Source organism: Chanodichthys erythropterus, chromosome 10 (genome assembly GCF_024489055.1).
Source record: "Chanodichthys erythropterus isolate Z2021 chromosome 10, ASM2448905v1, whole genome shotgun sequence".
Taxonomy (NCBI): domain Eukaryota; kingdom Metazoa; phylum Chordata; class Actinopteri; order Cypriniformes; family Xenocyprididae; genus Chanodichthys; species Chanodichthys erythropterus.
In genome coordinates this window covers 38,451,750-38,463,790 of record NC_090230.1, presented here as the reverse complement: position 1 = coordinate 38,463,790, position 12,041 = coordinate 38,451,750, and the positions used below count along the sequence as shown (strand labels likewise).

Genomic DNA, 12,041 nt, shown 5'->3' with positions numbered 1-12,041 from the left:
ACATGAAATAGCTCTTTAGCTCCGCCCACTCCCATGAAGCACTGCATATGACTAACCCTGCGTTCCATTCGGAAGGGCTCATCCCTATGCCCTAATCCCTTCAGAGGGTTTACCCTCCGGAGTGAGAGCTTCGAAGGGATGAAGGGTGTAGGGGTAAAAAAAACTGTTCTTTTGGAACGCACTTCAGCGTCATCTTAACGAGACAATCAAGGATGATAAATTGTGCAAGCTGCGCCTTTTGTTTAACGTTATTATTTATTTATTTATTTTAGGTTTACCGCATGTAGGCTATATTGTATCTATGTATTTGAAACATTTGAATGGACTGATAAATGAGCTGTAAAGTATCTTTTTTTTGAAGTACAATGTCGTTTTGACCATAATAATGTACCAAATCTAACTCGTATAAATATTACAGTAGTACAGAAAAATATTATACATACCTTTATAGTTAAAATCGAACTCCTAACCTCCTGTACCCATTCTGTGACGTCAAACAACTTCCCTGTGCAAAGGATCATGGGGGCCCGAAGTGTCCATCAGTTGTTCCCTTCGAAATCCTTCATTCCGAAGGGCCCTTTGAAGTGGCCAGTTTTGAGCACTTTGGTTTGGAACGACCCTTCAATATGGCGGCCATGATTATTTTCACTCCGAAGTGCCCTTCTGAGGGCGATATATCCCTTTTGGAACGCACTGATAATCGAGTTGATCTCTCTACACTATCAAAATACTTAAATGTTTGTATATATATATATATATATATATATATATATATATATATATATATATATATCAACCTAAAAAAATATTGTTTATATTAGAGATGCACCGATATATCGGCCAATAATCGGTATAGTTTAAAAACAGCCGAGAGTCAGGGCCGATATCCTGTCAATCAAAAGAGGGCAGGAAAATGCACCAAAACCTCAAACTATCGGTATCGGATATCACTCTCAGATATCACTCTGAATAATTGGCTATCGCTATCGGTGGATAAATTTAGTATCGGTGCATCTCTAGTTTTTTTTTATATAATCAACATTTGTAAATAAGTAGTTTTCTAGCTCTCCATCATCTTTAATTTGATTATGCTGTTCACAATGCTTCATGGGATTGTAGTTCTTTCCCTCACTAAAGCTGTTAAAGGGATAGTTCACCCAAAAATGAAAATTTGATGTTTATCTGCTTACCCCCAGTGCATCCAAGATGTAGGTGACTTTTTTTCTTCAGTCGATCACAAATGATGATTTTTAACTGCAACCGCTGCCGTCTGTCAGTCAAATAATAGCAGTAGATGGGAACTTCATCTATAAGAGTGAATAAACCTTGCTTAGACAAATCCAAATTAAACCCTGCAGCTCGTGACGACACATTAATGTCCTAAGACACGAAACGATCGGTTTGTGCAAGAAACTGAACAGTATTTATATCATTTTTTACCTCTAATACACCACTATGTCCAACTTCGTTCAGCTTCCTGTTAGTGAGGTCAAAAAACGCGTTCTGAAGACGGAAGTGATGTCTCACCCATATACTTCAATGAGCGCGAGACATCACTTCCGTTGTCAGAGCGCGGTCAGACCTCACTAGCCGGAAGCTGAACGAAGTTGGACATAGTGGTGTATTAGAGGTAAAAAATGATATAAATACTGTTCAGTTTCTCGCACAAACCGATCGTTTCGTGTCTTAGGACATTAATGTGTCTTCACGAGCCGCAGGGTTTAATTTGGATTTGTCTAAGCAAGGTTTATTCACTCTTATAGATGAAGTTCCCATCTACTGCAATTATTTGAATGACAGAGGGCAACGGTTGCAGTTAAAAATCATCATTTGTGATCGACTGAAGAAAAAATGTCACCTACATCTTGGATGCACTGGGGGTAAGCAGATAAACATCAAATTTTCCTTTTTGGGTGAACTATCCCTTTAAGTACACAGTCTTGTACCTTTGTTTTTTTGTCCGATTTTCAAATCAAAGTTTGAAGTGTTTTGATTCACCTCGTAGCTGATTGGCTTGGTTAATGGCTTATAACTTTATTACACATTTCTATTCTATGATACCTCATTATAGCCAAATGATATGGCAGCATTGCATGTATCCTTCACACAGAAGACAACGTACTGCAACAAGCTCAGTGAATAAAAAAATGAAAGATGAAACAAGAGAAATATTGATTATAAATCATAATTTATTTCTTGATATATACCTAACAGTATCAATTAAAATAGTTGTAATTAATCACTAGTGTAATACATTTTTGCAGTGTATTTTTATTTTTAATTAGGGTAAGACTGCTAGCTTAGCAACATGCTAATGACAACCTCTATTGAAATCAGTTGGGAGTTGAATGTATATTTGTGTTAGCCATGTATTTTTATTTTTATCAGAGTAGCACACTATTAGTTCAGCAGCAAACTGTATTGAAATCAATACCAAATCCAGCCTCTAGCATATGTGAGATGCTCACAGATTTGCAATGTAAAATGTTCCAAAATAGGCCACTTATAAGGTTCCAATGCTTAAAAGGCAGCTCACTAGGTTTTGGAACTGAGATACTCTTCAAAAACCACAAATCTGAACATACTTTGCATGATTTCAGCATTTCTCTTGGAGACTTGTGTTGGGATGTTTTGCGTTAACAGCAGCTAGCTGGCTAAAGCTCTCTGCTTTGTTCTCCAATCCTGAGGTTAACGATTTTCCGTCGTGGGAGGCGGGGGAGAGGAGCGGCAGAATTAGGATTCAGCTCCCATCCTCAGCGCCGAGCGGCTGTCTGCTGCCTACCCAGCAACCCCGGCGCTTTGTGACAAGGAGATGGATGATATCTGCAGCCTGGCCGGCCGCTCTCTGGGTAAGGACACACACACACACACACGTCTGCAAGTGCACAGGGTCGCACACACACACAAACACACTTCTTAAAGCCAGCAAGGCTGTGCGCACACACATTCACACATGTAACTAATGCTGTGCTGCTGCTACAACCTTTAACGTGTAACACAAAAGAAGAACCACAGCCACCTGCCTTTATGATTGTTTACTTCATTTGTGAAAATATTGCACTAATACATATGGTGGAGAATATAAAAGTGTGTTAGGGTAATGATTTCTTGTATTCGGGTGTTTAAATAAGTAATGTATACCAGAAGAAGAGAGGGACACCAAAAAGGAGGCAAGAATTAATGAAGTAATATAAACAGAATTTATTAGAAATTCTTAAAAATCGACAGCATTTGAAAATACAAACCTGCAAGAGGACAGACTATTAGGTGTTTGCGGTTTGAGAGTGTGTGCGCATGCATATGTGTGTGTGTGTGTCACTGGACAGTGTGTGAAAGCAGAATGTCAAAGGATCTGTCTCTCTTGTCCGCCTCCTTTAATGCAGGAGTGTATCTGTGTGTCAGACTCACCTGCTGAAACTGCCACTGCACACACATACACACTGCTTCATTTCTGCAATACACATGGGTGGGAAAAATGATATTCATTAGTTATACACTTGTTTTCCAATAAAAATATTAATTACTATTGGCTGTTTTTGAACTGAAAATTTGCTTTTACTGGCCTATATATATATATATATATATATATATATATATATATATATATATATATATATATATATATATATATATATATATATATATATATATATATATATATATATATATCAGTTGGCAATAATCAGTATCGACAGATAAAAGCAAATTTTCAGTTTAAAAACAGCTGATTGTCAGGGCTGATATATCCTGTCAATCAAAAGAGGGCAGAAAAATGCACTGAATTTGTGCTTTGTGTTAAGAAAACGCTAAGAAACCAGTTTGATGTTCAATATTAATAGTAATTGTATGAATTAATAACATTCAGAAAGTTACTAATTTAATCTTCAGTATTTAGTTAATGTGTGTTAATATTAATTTGAGTAATGTGTTTGAACTGATACCAGTTACTGTGAAACAAGTTGAGGAAATGGAAAGAATAAAGTTTTTATTTGCATCTGTTTCAAAATATAATCTTTAAAATAAAATGAATAATTATTAATTATAATGAAATTATCATTAATTTAAAAGGTATAAAAGGCAGAACCTCCAAACTATTGGTATCGTTATTGGCAAATATCACTGAATAATTGGTTATCGGTATCGAGTGAGAAATTTAGCATTGGTTTTACATATATGTTAAGCATAAATACTGACTTTTCAGCAAATTTTATATATATATATATATATATATATATATATATATATATATATATATATATATATATATATATATATATAAAATTTGCTGAAAAGTCAGTATTTATGCTTAATATCTATTGCTTTTCATGAAATCATTGTATGGCATACATTAGTAATTAGTAAGAATGTGTATAATGATACGAAATGAATTGGGATTTACTTGCAAGCTGAAAATAACTTCTTTCTTCTACACCTAAAAAAAAAGAAAAGAATTACAGCAATTAAAACCATTAATTCAACCAATTAATACAAAAATAACATCAAATAAATCTGAGGTATTATGTTGGGATACTTATTCACAACAGGGATCAACTTTTTTTTGTGAGGGAGACAAAGAGTTAATTTTATGATACAGACAGGTTTATTTCTCTGCCAGAGCTCACTGTGTGCTGAAGAACAAAAAGATGTCTGGGTTGTGTGTGTGTTTGAGGATTTCTGGAGTGCTCACGCAGCTTTTCGTGCAGGTAAAGGTAGCACCTGCGGCTATCGCTAACCGCCATCCGACGGGTTAAAAGCTCTGACAGGAGGAAGACGCTCGGAGCAGCCGCAGGTTCCACTGGAGTCCCATCGGCTGAGAGAAACCTGTGAGACAGAAGCTAATTATCCTCTAAAGCAAAAAGCCAGTTGTGGTTCAATAACTCCAGCACGCTGCCAGCCAGATACTGCGTTTCCTTGGCAACGCCTCCACAGCAGTGCTGCAGACATCACAGAGAAAGGCAGGCGGTCACAGGGTACACAGGGCAGGATGAATCGGGGAGGAAAGACTTTTTGAGTGACGGGCCGTGTGGAGATACGTCCTCTAGACTGATGCAGGCCAATTATAGGCCATTACTCTCTGCTGAGATTGATTTACTTTCTTTACGTTTGGGGTCCCAGAGATGTATAAAAATAATGACTTTTTCAAAATGACTTCCTATTTTCCATTCAAATTCTTGTAATATCTCTGTCTGACCTAATCAGACCCCAGCAGACATATATTATGGTAACTTTAACCCTTGAATCATTAAGTAGACGAGCATTTTTAAGAAATTTAACTGTTGTCCACTATAGGGACACTTTAGTATGGGGAACACATACTCACTATTAACTATGACTTTTCCCTCAATAAGCTTAGAATTTACTGCTTAATAGTTAGTAAGGTAGTTGTTAAGTTTAGGTAATGGGTAGGATTAAAAATGTAGAATAAGGCATTTATATCTGCTTTATAAGTACTAATAAACAGCCAATATTCTAGTAATATGTAAGCTAATAAGAAACTAGTTAAAAGACCCTAAAAAAACTTTACTTACCGTTGTTTTATGAGACCATAAATTGATGTTTACTGCATGTTATCAAGTTTAGAATCCGTTTTTTTATAATTAGTGAAAAATATAACGTACCAATCTGATACATGAATGTTAAGCATGTTTTTTTTAAATTAAAAAACTCTAGAGGTGCGTCCCAATTCGCATACTTATGCACTATTCTTTGACGTTTTTGAGTATAAATAGTGCAAGTAGTGTGTTCACACTGAAAATTCCAAAAAGAAAAAGTGCACTTTAAATACCCGGATGGTGCACTAAATTAACGGAAAAAACGAAGTGTGGAATGTTGGACACTTCGTGCACTCGACTGTCGCAGATTTAATTACGTAGCGGAGGGGGAGCGGGTATCGGACTCCGTTGTTAAATGACAAAATAATCTTATACAATTCACGCACTACATGGATGAGTACATAGTGCATAAGTACATAGTGTATAAGTGCATAGTGTATAGTGCGTCGTTTGGGACGCAACTTAGGTTTCTCAGCACTTCTGGCATGTGACGATTGGACATCCACATGTCCATGAAGTGTAAAGGCTCATTCACACCTAGGACGATAACTATAAAGATACAGATATAAATACAGAATAGCATAGTCCACACCACAACTATAACGATAACGACACAGAGAAACTATCATTGGAATCACTTTCAGAATGATTTTTTTGATGAATGATAACATTGAGAATCCATCGTGCTGTAACGAGCTTGAGCATTTTAAACGGCAGTTGACAAAACTGCAGCGCGCCCTTAGGCCCCGTTTACACTAGTGTGTTTTCGTTTAAAAAAGCAGAACTTTTACTACAGTTATGCCTGCGGTCCACACTACTCCAGAGTTTTCGACCCTTGAAAACTGAGACTTTTGGAAATGCTGAAGACTCTGCTTTAGATTGAAAACCCTGGGGTTTTGTTTCAGTGCAGATGGACCAAAACTGAGACTTTTGAAAGGGAAGGCGTGGCTGCCCACATTCGCCCCGATTGGGTCTTCTGGATCATTGCGTATCCTTCCCAGATTCGTAAAGCCCCTATCATATGGCCATTATGCAACCAGAACACAACAGTAACAGACCAGCCTTGACAACCATATAAACAAATAACATGGAGACGGAACTGCAAGCCTTGCTAACTTGTCCTTTTTAGCAGCCATACATAGAGGCAAGCTATTATTAGAGCAATCTTCAACAGTCGGCAACTGTTTACACTTGTATGCACATACCCAGTGTGCGTGAATGGTCATCTTCGGTCGTGTAGTGTGGACAGAGATCTTTTCTGAAATGCAATGGAAAGGGCAGTATGGAAAAGGATTTTCATTTTAAAACTAGTGTGGACTTGACCTTTTAATAAACAGAGTGATGTTGTGCACTGGTGTGAACAGGCCTCAACTCTTAAAACAGCACATTTTGAAATTTCAAATTCATCACGCTGAGCTCTTACTAAGTGCTGAAGCTGGTTTAACCATCAAAACAACACAAATGTACAATACAGAATTGGTTTTGGGTTGGGAACCAGCATATAATAGAAATGTAGGTCCATAACAATAGCCTATTAAAGGTAAAGGCAACAAAAGTTGTGTGATAAAGTGGCTAAACAATAAGGAAAGGGATTTCTTATAGGCTCAATATGACATGAAACTAATAAATTGACTTCCAAATGGCAACAACAAACAGTGATGAAATATGCTAATGTTCAACACATGATGTCTGATGACTGCTATCATAGCCAATATTAAAACTCTATACTAATTTTGTGTAAAGTGAAGTCAGACATCAAAATAATTTAATGTACAGCACAGATTAAATTATTTGAAATTCAACTGCTTAAAAAAAGATGACTAATATTTAGACACTGATATATTTTTCATTTTTATTTTCATAAATAAGTGAATTCTGTGGCATTTGCTCTCATACGGTTTAAGTATTCATCATTCTCCCTGTGTCTGGATGTAGGCAGATGTTCGGAGACTCTTTGTGTGTGTACACCTGTTATTTGTACCTGCAGTGAGCAGTGAGAAGGGCCCACTGTTTCCTCTGACCTGCACCGATAACATGCACAACAACAATCCCTGACAACCAATGGAAGAAAGATTCCTGTAATCCTGTAAATTCACCCGGCTCCCGCAGTTTCTCCCGCCTGAGCTCTCAGTGCCTAATCTACTTTCAGTACCTTTATCCCAGACAAATGTTAAGTTTATTTAAACCGCACACAGTTAGCGAAAACACACACACAAACACACACCATCAGCAGGCTCTTTTAATTCCTCAGTGGCCGGTCTTTATCTCCTGACATTTATCAGTGGAATCTTTCTTGCAGTCCATAAAAATTATTCAATATCAGATTATGTATTATTATATATAATATATTATTATATATTATATTATATATTTCAAAATGTTTATCATTTACAAGTGAACACTGTTTCTCTATGTATATTCCTTTAATACACATTTGATACATAAAATGCAATATATATATATATATATATATATATATATAGTGCTGTCAAACAATTAATCGCATCCAAAATAAACTGTGTGTACTGTGTATATTTATTATGTATATATAAATACACATACATGTATTTATTTAAAAAAATATTTACATGTATATTTATATATTATATATAATTTATTTTATATAGAAATTAGAGCTGTCAAATTATTAATCGCGATTAATCGCATACAAAATAAAAGTTTGAGTTTGCCTAATATATGTGGGTGTACTGTGTGTAATTATTATGTATATATAAATACAAACACGTTCAAGTATATATTTGAGAAATATTTACAAGAATATTTATTTATTTATATTTTTATATAATTTATATTATATATAAATAAAAATATTTTGTACATAAATAACATATTTCTCTTAAATATATACATTAATTTGTGTGTATTTCTATATACATAATAATTACACACAGTACACCCACATATATTAGGCAAACTCAAACTTTTCTTTTGTATGCGATTAATCGCGATTAATCGTTTGATAGCCCTAATATAAATACTTGATATATAAATATAATTTTGTTAAATATATACGTGCATGTGTGTGTGTTTATATAAACATAAATATACACAGTACACACATTATGTAAACACAAACTTTTATTTTGGATGCGATCAATTGCGAATCATTTTTTGACAGCACAAACATATATGTGTGTAACTTTTATCAGTCCACATAAATATCCTTAAAACAAGGAAATTATGGGGAAATTGTATATAATGTTATTGATCTTAAACTATTTCACATAGATTCATTTATTGTTTGCATGTCTATCTGTCTTTCTGGAAGTCTGTGTCCGTCTGAAAATGCTGGTCAGACTTATCAAGCAGAAAACGAACCATTTTTTGCTCTGATACACACAAATGAAACCGTCCGATATGCTGTCAGCCAAAAATGTAAATATGAAACCACGTCAGTGAGGCAGAGACATCAGAGCCCGATGCTTGCTGGACCATTCAGAAGTCGGGTCGTTTATTAAAAAACAAAATCTTCATTCCTGGCTTGACATTCCAAGTCTTTGTTCCTTTTATCATCTAGCTGATGAAATGGTCCGTGTGTGTGAGAGTGTGTGGGATGAGGGAGTATTTATGCGCTAGCTCGGATGAATAGTGTGAGCAGCACACAAGATTTTATCTGTGCGTTGGCATTGCCAGCCTGTGCCGAGTGTCAGACGGATCCTAATAAAACTGTCTGACCCCGCGTTGGGCACCAGGCTGGCGCTCGTCGGTCGTGGCTGACTGCTTGGTATGCACAGAGCATGGCAGAGCTTCAGCTGTTGCTGGGAGCTTTGTGGCACAGACCCAGGCTGATTAGTTGGCATCCGCCATTGTTCAGAGCGAAACCAAGCAGGGGAAAAATATAATTAGTGAGAGAGAGAGAGAGAGCAATAGGGAGAAATCAATTGTTTTGAAACTACATTTCTAATGTGGGTAATTTAGTAAAATTAGGTTTTCAAAAGTTAAACACTCCAGGGACATAAAGAACAAAGCCAGGCGTAAGACTTAATGAGCTCACATCTTTAAAACAGGAAGGAGCCCACAGCTCCGTGCCAACCGGACCCCATAAACTACCACCCGTCTGGAGTTCAATGTCATTTCTGCTCAAAAACAACATTATGACACATTGAGAACCATATAAACATGGACGCCTGTGCGTGCCGTGCCTACAAGCGCAATAATCTGCTAGCCTCATGTTCTGCTAACGCAAAGTCTGGGCTTCACTAGGTAATAAAGTCTATTCATAGAAATCGTTTTTGTGTAAATGAAGGTGTCAGCATATGTTGGTTCAATATGTCGCTCGTTTTTTTACACAGACTTGTTTGGCTATGCATCAGACGGATCTTACATTATTGGATTAAACAAAAAATGACATTACATCTGGTGGATACATGAGGATAAAGCCAAGCAGACGTAACAGTGCAGGTGCTGAGATCTTCTATGAAGGGCGTCACCGTTAAAATGGTTGTACGTTTACGTTCATTAAAAAGAAAATCTTTGTTGTATGCAGAAGATACCGAAATATGTATGTTTAAATCGCAGACTTCTTGACTGCAACCAAAGCAAAGCGGTGATGGGATAACTGATAATCCCGGCCCTTCCTCTTGCTGCCGATGTGATAAAGGTCGGTTATAGATGAGGTGCAGCAGTGACCAGACAGCCAGACGGAGCGATTAGCACGACGACCCTCTCCTGCACCCCTCACCCCAAAGAAAAACATCTCAGCAGACATACAAGATTGAGTTTTATTTAAAAACAAGAAGATACCAATCATCACAGGCATGTGAACATATTGAACATTAAGTCTCATAGACACGCCAGTTCTGCATCCTCTCTCGTCCTCCACCGTTTCTTTCTTATCTCCCTCAGACATCCGTCCCACGTCCGTCTCTGTCGGGACACGTCCATAGGATCGAGTGCTTTTGCCCTCTGCCCAGGTCCCAAGAGCTTAACCTGTGATTTTTAGCACACAAAGCTCACAAGTTAGGGTCTCAGGGACCAGGAGGAGTGCAGCGGTGTCCGCACAGGTTAGTCACACACATACACATACATATTGCACCCTCACGTCCTCTTTTGTCCGGCGTAACGAATATTATTCTGCTAATAACGTTCGGCCTATGGAAATAAAATGTGCCTTCGTTGCAGTTCTCTCAGAGTTAAGAGTCACAGACATGCAACACACAGGTATGTCATGCACCAAACGCCATGCACACAAAAGCAGACGGACAAAAAAACGCCAGGTATGAGGAAACGAGCGGACGGATTTGAAGCTGTCCATCGAGTGGGCAGGCAAAGCCTTTGTTGGTCGAGAAAAGCCTCCAGTCAGATGGTCAGTCTTTCTCTTTGTCCTGTGTTTCTCATCCTCAGGATCTCTGGTGAGCAGAACCGCTGGCCTCTGACTGCAGCTTCAGATATAAATGTCTGTATGTGTGCGTGCGTGTGTGTGTGTGTGCGTCTGTCTGTCTGCGTCTCATCTCCCGCCACTGACTCCATTACACCGAAAAACGTGTAGCGGCAATTGATCAGCCACAATCGGAGCCGGTAAACTGGCGTTGGGGCAAAATGAACAAAAACTGGTCCCCGGCTTACACAGCTCCCCGCAAGACAAACCCCCACCAACCCAAACACGCATCGCCTGCAATTTTCCCTGACGGCTTTTGCAATAAGTTGTCTTTTTTGTGACTTTTTGAGTGCAGACGAGATCATGCAACCTCACAACACTGACCGCAAGCAAATCCAATAGTGCACATGGCAGCCAAAACATGCATGTCATTTACACACTGCAAAGGCACATCTAATGCACACACACACACACACACACACCTTGAAGTCTCCTCCTCCCCCCACAAATAAGCAGCATCGTTCATCCTTAGGGACAAGACGGTGTGTGGACACTCCCGGAAATGAGAGCGGCTGCCACGTGCCTCACACACACACACACACACACACACACACACAAAATGTCTACCTTCAAACCTGTGTCAGCTTTGTCATCTTCAAGGAAAAGAAAAAGAAAGTGAGAGAAAAAGAGGACAAGCGAAACATCCTGGACTTCGTCAGATAGTGAGATGTGACCAAAAGTAGACACTTGTGAGAACACCATCATCTTCTTGCCACTGTCACCCTCCTCGTCAGTCTGACACACACCTTACGCTAGCAACACACACTCACCCGCTCATCCTCCTCCGGTCCGGACACCTGTCCCGGGCGACTCTGTACCTGTACCTGGGCCGTCTGTGAGACCCGCTCTCGCTCTCTCGGTGTGACTGAGTGCCAGCGAGCAGCAGATTCTGCAGCGAGAGCGCTCCCCCCCCACCCACCCACCCGCCCTCCCCTCCGTCTCTCTTCCTCCCTCCCTCTCTTCATCTCAGCTCCGCTTCCCCTCTGCACTGATCAATCCCTCACTTTCTCCGAAGGCTCGAAAAAACGCAGCCAGCCAGCAGCCAGAAATGGCGTCTCGCTCTCCACAGCGCTCTGTGCAGCCACATGACA

The 12,041-nt window shown here is 38.7% G+C and overlaps 1 long non-coding RNA gene across 2 annotated transcripts in view; it reads right to left on the bottom strand.

The window, feature by feature from the left end:
- Positions 1 to 2,266: 2,266 nt before the first annotated feature.
- LOC137028625 (uncharacterized) overlaps positions 2,267 to 12,041 on the bottom strand; it is a 63,712-nt gene continuing 53,937 nt past the window's right edge. Inside the window, exons 4-7 of one of the 2 annotated variants that reach the window (XR_010896182.1) lie at positions 4,688 to 4,821; positions 4,400 to 4,432; positions 3,409 to 3,451; positions 2,267 to 2,845 (exon numbers count right to left, since the gene is read on the bottom strand). This is a non-coding gene — a long non-coding RNA (uncharacterized lncRNA). Of the gene's footprint in view, positions 2,846 to 3,408; positions 3,452 to 4,399; positions 4,822 to 12,041 lie in introns of both variants that reach the window. The other variant, XR_010896181.1, reaches the window with a different exon arrangement.